We start from the raw sequence: 12,341 nt of genomic DNA, 5'->3' as shown, positions 1-12,341 counted from the left end.
TGAACCCCAAAAACTTGGAAAGTTGGATCTCACACGTACCGACACAGACTATCCCGCAATTTAATTGATCCCCAAAGGTTTTTATTGAATAGCGGAATAGGAAATATGATCAAAAAAAGTGTATGTATCTCACACGTACAGAAGCACACTAGGCCCCAATTACTATTGTTTGTACACCTAAAAGGATGGATGAGGAGGAGGGGGAGTATGGAACAGGCAGCACCCTCAAAGCTTCAGAAGTATGAGATGAACCCCAAAAACTTTGAAAGGTGGATCTCACACGTACCGACACAGACTATTCCGCAATTTAATTGATCCCCAAAGGTTTTTATTGAATAGCGGAATAGGAAATATGATCAAAAAAAGGGTATGTATCTCACACGTACAGAAGCACACTAGGCCCCAATTACTATTGTTTGTACACCTAAAAGGATGGATGAGGAGGAGGAGGAGTATGGAACAGGCAGCACCCTCAAAGCTTCAGAAGTATGAGATGAACCCCAAAAACTTTGAAAGGTGGATCTCACACGTACCGACACAGACTATCCCGCAATTTAATTGATCCCCAAAGGTTTTTATTGAATAGCGGAATAGGAAATATGATCAAAAAAAGTGTATGTATCTCACACGTACAGAAGCACACTAGGCCCCAATTATTATTGTTTGTACACCTAAAAGGATGGATGAGGAGGAGGAGGAGTATGGAACAGGCAGCACCCTCAAAGCTTCAGAAGTATGAGATGAACCCCAAAAACTTGGAAAGGTGGATCTCAAACGTACCGACACAGACTATTCCGCAATTTAATTGATCCCCAAAGGTTTTTATTGAATAGCGGAATAGGAAATATGATCAAAAAAAGTGTATGTATCTCACACGTACAGAAGCACACTAGGCCCCAATTACTATTGTTTGTACACCTAAAAGGATGGATGAGGAGGAGGAGGAGTATGGAACAGGCAGCACCCTCAAAGCTTCAGAAGTATGAGATGAACCCCAAAAACTTGGAAAGGTGGATCTCACACGCACCGACACAGACTATCCCGCAATTTAATTGATCCCCAAAGGTTTTTATTGAATAGCAGAATAGGAAATATGATCAAAAAAAGTGTATGTTTTTCACACGTACAGAAGCACACTAGGCCCCAATTACTATTGTTTGTACCCCTAAAAGGATGGATGAGGAGGAGGAGGATGAAACAGGCAGCACCCTCAAATCTTCAGAAGTATGAGATTGTGTTCACTGTACCCCACAAAGATTGTGTTCACTGCACCCCAAAAGGATTGTCTTCACTGTACCCCCCAAAGATTTTGTTCACTGCACCCCACAAGGATTGTCTTCACTGCACCCCACAAGGATTGTGTTCACTGTACCCCACAAAGATTTTGTTCACTGTACCCCACAAAGATTGTGTTCACTGTACCCCACAAAGATTTTGTTCACTGCACCCCACAAAGATTGTGTTCACTGCACCCCAAAAGGATTGTCTTCACTGCACCCCACAAAGATTGTGTTCACTGTACCCCACAAAGATTGTGTTCACTGTACCCCCCAAAGATTTTGTTCACTGCACCCCACAAGGATTGTCTTCACTGCACCCCACAAGGATTGTCTTCACTGCACCCCACAAAGATTGTGTTCACTGTACCCCACAAAGATTTTGTTCACTGTACCCCACAAAGATTGTGTTCACTGTACCCCACAAAGATTTTGTTCACTGCACCCCACAAAGATTGTGTTCACTGCACCCCAAAAGGATTGTCTTCACTGCACCCCACAAAGATTGTGTTCACTGTACCCCACAAGGATTGTCTTCACTGCACCCCACAAGGATTGTCTTCACTGCACCCCACAAAGATTGTGTTCACTGTACCCCACAAAGATTGTGTTCACTGCACCCCAAAAGGATTGTGTTCACTGTACCCCACAAAGATTGTGTTCACTGTACCCCACAAAGATTTTGTTCACTGCACCCCACAAAGATTGTGTTCACTGTAATCCACAAAGATTGTGTTCACTGCACCCCAAAAGGATTGTCTTCACTGCACCCCACAAAGATTGTGTTCACTGTACCCCACAAAGATTGTGTTCACTGTACCCCCCAAAGATTTTGTTCACTGCACCCCACAAAGATTGTGTTCACTGTACCCCAAAAGGATTGTCTTCACTGCACCCCACAAAGATTGTGTTCACTGTACCCCACAAAGATTGTGTTCACTGTACCCCCCAAAGATTTTGTTCACTGCACCCCACAAAGATTGTGTTCACTGTACCCCACAAAGATTGTGTTCACTGTACCCCACAAATATTTTGTTCACTGTACCCCACAAAGATTGTGTTCACTGCACCCCAAAAGGATTGTCTTCACTGCACCCCACAAGGATTGTCTTCACTGCACCCCACAAAGATTGTGTTCACTGTACCCCACAAAGATTGTGTTCACTGCACCCCAAAAGGATTGTCTTCACTGCACCCCACAAAGATTGTGTTCACTGTACCCCACAAAGATTGTGTTCACTGTACCCCACAAAGATTTTGTTCACTGCACCCCACAAAGATTGTGTTCACTGTACCCCACAAAGATTGTGTTCACTGCACCCCAAAAGGATTGTCTTCACTGCACCCCACAAAGATTGTGTTCACTGTACCCCACAAAGATTGTGTTCACTGTACCCCACAAAGATTTTGTTCACTGCACCCCACAAAGATTGTGTTCACTGTACCCCACAAAGATTGTGTTCACTGCACCCCAAAAGGATTGTCTTCACTGCACCCCACAAAGATTGTGTTCACTGTACCCCACAAAGATTGTGTTCACTGTACCCCCCAAAGATTTTGTTCACTGCAACCCACAAAGATTGTGTTCACTGTACCCCACAAAGATTGTGTTCACTGTACCCCACAAAGATTTTGTTCACTGCACCCCACAAATATTGTGTTCACTGCACCCCAAAAGGATTGTCTTCACTGCACCCCACAAAGATTGTGTTCACTGTACCCCACAAAGATTGTGTTCACTGTACCCCCCAAAGATTTTGTTCACTGCACCCCACAAAGATTGTGTTCACTGTACCCCACAAAGATTGTGTTCACTGTACCCCACAAATATTTTGTTCACTGTACCCCACAAAGATTGTGTTCACTGCACCCCAAAAGGATTGTCTTCACTGCACCCCACAAAGATTGTGCTCACTGTACCCCACAAAGATTGTGTTCACTGTACCCCCCAAAGATTTTGTTCACTGCACCCCACAAAGATTGTGTTCACTGTACCCCACAAAGATTTTGTTCACTGCACCCCAAAAGGATTGTGTTCACTGCACCCCAAAAAGATTGTGTTCACTGCAGCCCACACACAGAAAAATGGATGTGGATCACTGACACCTGCCTATCTCCTATCCCACACCACACAGCAATATCGATTGTAGTTTGTAGAACACACTTTCTCTAAAATTCAGCAGCAGCCTCTCCCTAACAGGATTGAGAAGAGATCGTAGATCGGGACTAAGTGCAGACCCCACCCCACACAGCAATATCGATTGTAGTTTGTAGAACACACTTTCTCTAACGTTCAGCAGCAGCCTCTCCCTAACAGGATTGAGAAGAGATCGTAGATCGGGACTAAGTGCAGACCCCACCCCACACAGCAATATCGATTGTAGTTTGTAGAACACACTGACCCTATAATTCAGCAGACTCTATCCCTAAAATGCCTACAACTCGCCCTGCCTAAACACTCCGACCTGACCCTAAATTCTATCCGGACACCAATTAGTTTTCCCTGCCTGTCTTTCCCTAATCAGCAGCCAGCACGTATGTGTGCTCTGTCCCTGAGCTAAGCAGCAGAATGACGCCGCTGCGGCTGCCTCGAACTTATAAAGACTTGGTCACATGCTTCAGACGGCCAATCACAGCTACTCATACATTTGCAGGCATGGCTGGGATAGCTTAAGGCACACCAGTTAAACGATTGTTGATTGGCTGTTGAAAGCCCGCCATGAAAAGAGCGCCAAAACATGCAAAACCCGGAAATAAAACGACCGAACACGGATTTTTTACCCGAACATACAGTAAAGTGTCCGTGTCCGTGTTCGGGTAACAAAAATCCAATTATTCGGTACGAACACGAATAATACAGTCCGTGTTCGCTCAACACTACTCCTGGGGTGTATGACATAATTTGCCTAGGCCTGGAAACCAGGAAGTAACTAAAGAAATGTGAAAGAAAAAGTTTAAAACAATTAAATATGATGTATTTTTCTATCTATTTACTAATGCTAGCAACATAAGTAATTAAATATATTAAAAATAAATAAGGTTGATTGAGAGAGTGAAGTTCCGCTTTAACTCTAAACTGATGAGTTGTAAAGGCTTTTACATTTCCTATAGACAATTAACAATTATGGCTACAGCAGCCCGCCATTTCATGGGCCCATGCAAATTTTAGGGCTGACATATTTGATATCTATTACTTGACACAACCTCATCTTTTATATCTGACAAAAAATTATTTGGAGATTATATTGTGCTTGTGTGCTACTTCTAACATTTGTTACCATCTAGTGCTTTCTATTGGCTAAAGAAAAACACCTGAAGCTGTAAAACACAAGCTGTAAAAAGGCTTAAAAAAAACACCCGAAAAACAAAAGGAAATCGCTACATTCAGGTGTGAATGGAGCCTAAAAAGGGGATAGCTTTGAAATCAGAATTTCTCATTGCTAAATTGGACTGGTTGTTAGAAAAGGTATAGCCAAAAAAAAACAAAAAACATTACAATACTAAAATAAAATAAAAGAATTGAATTGAAAAAAAAAATGCTACCTATTATTCAACACGTGTGTGTGTGTGTGTGTGTGTGTGCGTGTGTGTGTGCGTGTGTGTGGAAGAAATTACATGACAAACAAATTTGTCCCTACAAATTATTCTGAAGATTTGGTGTAAGCGTATTATACATACCATGCTCCCATTTCTGCATATATTTAACTCCACAGGACAGCTGGAAAATGTCTCACCCATTGGAATAAATGGGTCCACTGCACACATGTGGACTAAGAAGAGGAACTTGCATGGATGTACGATGAAGATCAACGAAATGAGGATGAAGGCAAGTATTTAACCTGACAGGCTGCACCTAGAAGGGTTGGGAAATTAAAGTGGAACTTTACTCAAAAAGTGAAGTCACTCTGGTTCAATTCCTACCTGTAACTAAGTTACAGGTTTTTTGGGAATAGGAGGAGAGCGAGTACTGATTTTCTTTGTTACCCTCTCCCATTCCCCTTCTGCAATGTCTCTTGCCTTGCCGCTTTCCCACAGCCTCCTGGAACATGTCACATGTCCTAGGAGGCTGCAGGACCATTCACAAACTGCTGTGGCAGCTTGTGCATGTGCAGTGGGACGCTGGCGCTGGTTCCTCAGGAAGCCATAGTCGGCTTTCTTATCCAAAATGGTGGAACTGGTGACAAGGAGCAGTAAGAAGAACCATCTGCAGGAAGACAATGCTGGACCCTAGGTACTGGTAAGTACCTAATTTATAACAATCAGAAGCTACAGTAAAAAAATTAATAAATTAGTAAATAAAAAAAAAAAAGCTGAAGTTCCTGAAGTTTGCTAAAAGTGAACTTGCTCTTTAAATTATAGAAACTGCACTTTTTATGAATTAAGCAGAGAAAAAATAACTGCAAACAATTTTCAACACGTGACTTTATGTTACATTGACAGGTTCACTTTATTTAGGTTCACACTAGTCCCAGGAGTTTTTAAACTTTCAAGCACTCCATGTTCTGATTCCATTAGCCAGCATTTGTCAAACATTAATGCATTCGATTCGACACACACTTCTTCATCTTGTGAGTGTTTCAGACTGAATCACACAAAGTCTAACGAACAGAAAACCAATTAAATCTGTGGTGTCAGAGGTGTCACTAACTTTCACTTCTAAAATTACACAGCTGATATGTATGTATATATATATATATATATATATATATATAGATAGATAGATATATATAGGTAGATATATTAAGTGAAAATTGTGAGGTGCTAAAACATACAATGAGGCACACAAGGTGCTAACACATGACCATGGAACTCTTAAATTAGATACAGTGCTCACTTCTGGGATAAGATGTTACCAAATTAAGAAGCTCAATGGAGAGAAAATTGTAATGTATAAATAGTTGTGTTGCGTCATTTACATCACAACTGTGTGATATAAACTGAACATTCAGAGGCCCTGTAACAGCTATTTTAAGAAGGTGTTGCATGTGTGTGTATTTAAATACTTCAGATAATGTTTTTTTTAGTACTACAATGGAAAGAGCTAAGCTATACAGTCAAAATTTTGTGGGTCCCTGACCATCACATCTATATGAGCTTCTTAAATACTCCATTTAAAAACAATGGGAAATAATATGGAATTACCCCCCACCCTTGTGGCTCAAACAGCCTCCACTTGTCAGGGATCTTGTGCAGCAAGTGCTCATTCCCATACAGTAAGGGCTCATTCCCATTCAGCACCTGCTAATTCCTGTGCAGCAAGTGCTCATTCGAATATGCATGTGCAGAGTCATAAGTATAGGCTAAGACGAGCAAGGAATAGAATGTGCATGCGCATTGGCACATACATGCGAGGTAGGTGTGCGTACGCATCCACAGATTCTAGCGCCCAGCAGCATATTTAAACTGAGAGTCTGCCTGGCTTTAGTGCTGGATTGTCTTCAGCTTTGGTTACTGTGTTCCTGATAATAATCCATGTCTGCTAACCTTGTTCCTGATTCCTGAACAAGGTAAAAAAGAAGAGCACAACGCTGCCCTAATACAACATGCAGCATAATACAGTTTTTGAGTAATCGTTATACCCGTCAGCCAGGGTTATGAAATATATAATACATTTTATTTATTTATTTATAATATAATCTTTTTTTTTTAATATATTTTTATAAATGATTGTGTGTTTAATTTTTTGTTTTTGGTTTTTTTTTTTTGGTTTTGCTTTATTATGTATTTATGGTTGTTTTCAAGCTCTAATCACTGGTTTCCTTGTAAGTATTTCTCCCCTGGTATGGCCCCTTTTAAGAAGAGGGGCATGGGAGGGGCTATTGTAGTTAAATTGTTTCTGGGTGCCAGTGTGGGCATGACCTGAGGAAGGAGGCCATGCCTCCGAAACGCATTGTCATAGCAACCACTTGGTCGTGCATTGACCATCTTGTCTACTTCTCTCTTCTTCTGGGAGTTCCACACACTCATGCCCGAGTTCAACGCTGGCTGGTTCAGGCACAGGCGCACTCCAGCACACATGCTCTGAGGTTACGTAGGAGAACCCAGAAGCCACCAATTGGGGTTGAAGGTGAAGGCTGCTACTTACAGCAGCGATCCAGGAGAGGGATATCAAACTACATGCCACATTCTTCTCATTCTCATATTGTACTCCTAAATGTGAGTTGTATTTTAACAAGCTTCCTGTTTCTTCTAAAAAAAAAACTGTATTATGCTAGGGCGGCCGTGCGCTCTTTTTTCCTTTTTTTTTTTTTACCTTGTACAGATCTTTTTGTCCACCACCCAGTGGAGACTTAGGAGAGCTGCAACGTCCTGGCAGTGAAAACCTCTTTCTTAGAGGACTATGAGCCTATTGTGATGTGAATTTTGGATCAGCGCATGAACTGGTGATTTTTATTATTCTTGATGTAACCTTGTTCCTGACCCTGCTACATATGACACCTCTCTTGGATAACCTCTACCTGCTATATCTGCCTCTTGCTTATGTTAACGACCCCGGCTTGGATTTATGACTACATATCTGCTTCCTGATTTGGTACCCCACTGCCAGCACACTACTGACTTCTGCCTGTTCCCGACCTTGAACCTGATTCTGCACCTGTCTGCCTGCCTCATGCTGTACAAGGCTTGTGACCAGATTCCACATCATCACTGGTAGGACTCCTGTGTCTCCAAGCTACAGCCCCCTCTAGGCACCTGCACTCTTCCACTGCCCTATCAGTCCCTATCTCCACTACCAGGGGTGCTTGGATGGGAATTGTGCAAGAGGCCACTCTCATCATCTCGGGCCCCACAGTAAGGCATGTGACACCACTCTTTTGGAAGCCTTTTTACAAGATTATGGAGCATATGCTGTGTGTGGAAATGCGTGCTCATTCATCCAAAAGAGCATTTGTGAGGTCAAGTACTGATGTTGAACCTATGCCAAAGTTGGCCAAAGTTCAATCCATTCCAAAGGTTTGTAGTTTAGGTCAGGTCTCAGGTGCATGCCACTGACATTCCACAATACTCACACCAAACTATGTCTTTAAGAATCTAGCTCTGGAACAGAAAATACTATTGTCCCAAAGTTAAAAGCATACAGTAGTCTAAATTATCTTTGCATGCTGTAGCATTAACTCTACCCTACACTGGAAACACCCAAAGTTGCAGAGCTGTCCATATACTGTATTTTTGGCTACAAACAACATGGATGCAGAGGCATCTTTGTCAAATGAGAGCATTTTGACCTTCTTATAGGAATCATTGTTAACATGTTATAAAATGATGGCCTGTTAGAGTGGAGGTATTTGTCTTCCAGCCTTCATATGACCATCTTCTGCAGAAAGACCAAATGAGTCAACTACAACCCCAATTCTAAAAAAAGTTGGGGAGCAGTATAAAATCTACATAAAAACAGAATGCAATCATTTGTAAACCCCCTTTGTATGCAAAATAGAAAATAGAAAACATGACAAATGTTTAAACTGAGAAAAAGTACTATTTTAAGAATATTTAAAAACATATTGTAGTTTTCAAATTGATGGCATAAACACGTCTCAAAAAAACTGGAACAGGGCCATGTTTACCACAGTGTAGCATCTCCTCTTCTTTTAACAACCCTCTGTAAATGTTTTGGAACTGAGGAGACAAGTTGCTGGAGTTTTGGGAGAGGAATGTTGTCCCATTCTAGTCTGATATAGGATTCTAACTGCTCAGTCCTTTGTCTTCTTTGTGGTATTTTGTGTTTCAAGATGCACTAATTAATTACAATTAGTGAAAGGTCTGGACTGCAGGCAGGCCAGTTAAGCACCCAGACTCTTCAACTACCAAGCTACGCTGTTGTCATAGATGCAGTATGTGGTTTAGCATTTCCCTGATGAAATATGCAAGACCTTCCCTTGATGGGATTTTTAAACCAGTGCATTCAGTTTTTATGTAGATTTTACACAGCATCCCAGCCTCCCATCTTTTTTGATATTGGGGCGAGAACAGCCTAGGGTATACAAACAACACATGTATCCCTGGTTTAAGGTAATCAAAAGAACTTCAAAAGATGAACCAAGTAAGTACTAGTGACTGCTGAATTCTGACTGGTCCTTGATGTAGGAAACAATTTGATTTCTTCCACCTATTTTCCTATAACGCCTGTTTTTGCTAAAACTGTTCTGTTACACAAACTGTGAAATCTGCTTTTTTATTTTTGCCACCCTCTGACGTCTCCAGGAGCCAAAAATAAATTGATGACATCAGTAAGAACTTGAGATCACAGTACATTTTACAGCTTCTTGCACATTTATTCTCACCATTCATGCATTATATATTTATTTATCATGAAAATTCTATCTGTAGTCTGCATTACCATATTGTATCGGCATTCTTTATGCATGTCCTTATTTGCACTCAATCGAAAGGAGAACTTTGCTACACTGAAAGGGGAATGAGTGATTAGAACCAACTTGAAAACTTGCAGGGCAAGTCTCATTAAAGGCCTCTGCTTTAGGCCAGCCCTTGTTTCACCTGCCTCCCACAGATGACCTATGAGTCATTGGCTCTCCCTGCTTCATCATTATCAAATTATTTCAACCCCAAAGCCTTAGCTGAAAAATAACCTTGTTCTCTTTTATTGTAACCCAGAGTGCAAAAAGCCTTTTGTGTATATGTGTGAAATAGATAGCACAGATGTAAAGACCAAATGCAAACGTACAATGGTTAATTTAGAAACTAGCAATTGTTAACAGAATGAAATAGAGATCTCAGTTAAATAATATTTCAGTTACTGCCTCTACTTTGGAAAATATAAAATAACAGAATAAACGTATTAGATTTTAGTGCCCTGATATCAAGAAAGGATTACCAACAAAATACCAATGTGTAACATATAACAAAATTTTGCTGAAATGGGAAAATTTCCCAAAGAAAGTCTGAAGCAGGACTTAAGGTGCTAAAGCCCCACACCAGAAGTAGAAATATAGAGGAAGTGAAAGAAAAAGGAGAGAAGCGCCACAAGTAGGGAAGGGAGAAAATAAAGGGAGGAGGAAGACGGGGGGAAAGAAAAACAGGGGGGACGAAAAAAAAAAAAAAAGGGAAGGGAAAAAGGAAAGAGGGGAAGAAGGGAAGAAGGAAGGGGGGAAAGACAAGGAAGGAGAAAGGGGAAGAAAAGGAAAATGGGGAAAGAAAAAGGAGCGAAAAGAAATTGGAGGGCTGGTGGGACTTTAAAGGTACCGTGATTGAGCTTTTTTTTGATAAATATTAAAAGCAAGATATGACACAGAGGATTGTTACATTACAGATAACACATACAAATGCAAATACACGAGGTAGGTAGGTAAAAATAAGGCGGCAACATAAGCGTGAACAAATCCAATGAAAATTCATCAGAAGAAACCCGACATGTTTCGCGGATATAACAAATCCGCTTCTTCAGGGGTATGTAGCATAGTGTAAGCAAAATGTGCCTTAATTAACCTTGTTATAGTGTCTCTGGGGAGACTCTCATATAATACAGCATGTACTGGAGACCAAATTTATTCTTGTATACAGCATATACTGAGGTCCAATAGCCCCAGAAATCCTGTTCAAATGGTGAAGAAATGTATCCAGGGAGTGTTGAGCAGAGATTTCAACTGTGGCAGTCTGTACAACAGACTAGCAGTTCAGCATTGGACATTGGACGTTCGCCGCCATTACAGCAACTTCGAGATATCTCGAGGCAAAGGCAGGTAGCGATGTTAACTGCAGCCTGTCTCTTTCTCTTCCTCTATATTTCTACTTCTGGTGTGGGGCTTTAGCACCTTAAGTCCTGCTTCAGACTTTCTTTGGGAAATGTTCCCATTTCAGCATTATACATTCCCAGGGATGCGGTACCTATTTATATCGTAATACAAACATAATCTTTTCTATAACAAAATTTTGTAAAGCAGCAATAATAATAAAAATGAGGTATTCTTAAGTGTCTACATGTACCTCAGACTGCCCTTTTGGGTACATCTGGCTTCTCAAAATTCAGGGTGCTTTTGTAGCCACTGTTGAAAAAGGGCCTATCTCTTCTGTCTCCTGTGCTTAGCTATTTTTCCTCAAAGCTAAACTTCATCCAAAACATTTTACTTTTGGATAAAGTGAGGTAGGGTTGGATCCTTTATCAGGATTTTTTTTTTTTGCTGTCTGTGTCCCTTTTGTGGACATTCAGGACAGAAATTGATGGGAAATACACTATATTGTCAAAAGCATTGGGACACCTACCTTTACACGCACATGAACTTTAATGGCATACCAGTCTTAGTCCGTAGGGTTCATTATTAAATTGGCCTACCCTTTACAGTCCTTTATGGACCTTGCTTTGTGCACTGGTCCAAATCATTTTGTGGAGGGGGGATAATGGTGTGGGGTTGTTTTTTAGGGGTTGGGCTTGCCCAGTATACCAAGACAATGTCATGCTCCAAACTTTGTGGGAACAGTTTTGGGATGGCTCCTTCCTGTTCCAACATGACCATGCACCAGTGCACAAAGCAAGGTCCATAAAGACATGGATAAGTGAGTTTGGAGTGGAGGTGTCCTGACCTCAACCTGACAAAACACCTTTGGGATGAATTCGAGCAAAGACTGTGAGCCAGGCCTTCTCGTCCAACATCAGTGCCTGACCTCACAAATGCGCTTCTGGAAGAATGGTCAAACATTCCCATAGACACACTCCTAAACCTTGTGGACAGCCTTCCCTGAAGAGTTGAAGCTGTTATAGCTGCAAAGGGTGGACCAACTCAATATTGAACCCTACGGACCAAGACTGGGATGCCATTAACCACTTAAGCCCCGGAGGATTTGGCTGCTCAAAGACCAGGGCCCTTTTTCAACTTGGCACTGCGTGACTTTAACTTGCAATTGCTCGGTCATTGTCCGGTCACAGATCTTTCTTTTGGTGGTATTTGATCACCTCTGCGATTTTTATTTTTTGCGATATTAATAAAAAAAGAGTGAAAATTTTGAGAAAAAATGAAATTTTCAACTTTGTCTTTTAAAAAATATTCAATATACTCAATTTATGTCATATTTTGGCCAAAATGTATTTAGCTACATGTCTTTGACAAAAAA

This window comes from Pelophylax lessonae (genome assembly GCF_965119305.1).
Source record: "Pelophylax lessonae genome assembly, chromosome: 10".
NCBI classification, from domain to species: domain Eukaryota; kingdom Metazoa; phylum Chordata; class Amphibia; order Anura; family Ranidae; genus Pelophylax; species Pelophylax lessonae.
The sequence above is the reverse complement of the archived record's forward strand: the minus strand, read 5'-3'. Positions refer to the sequence as shown.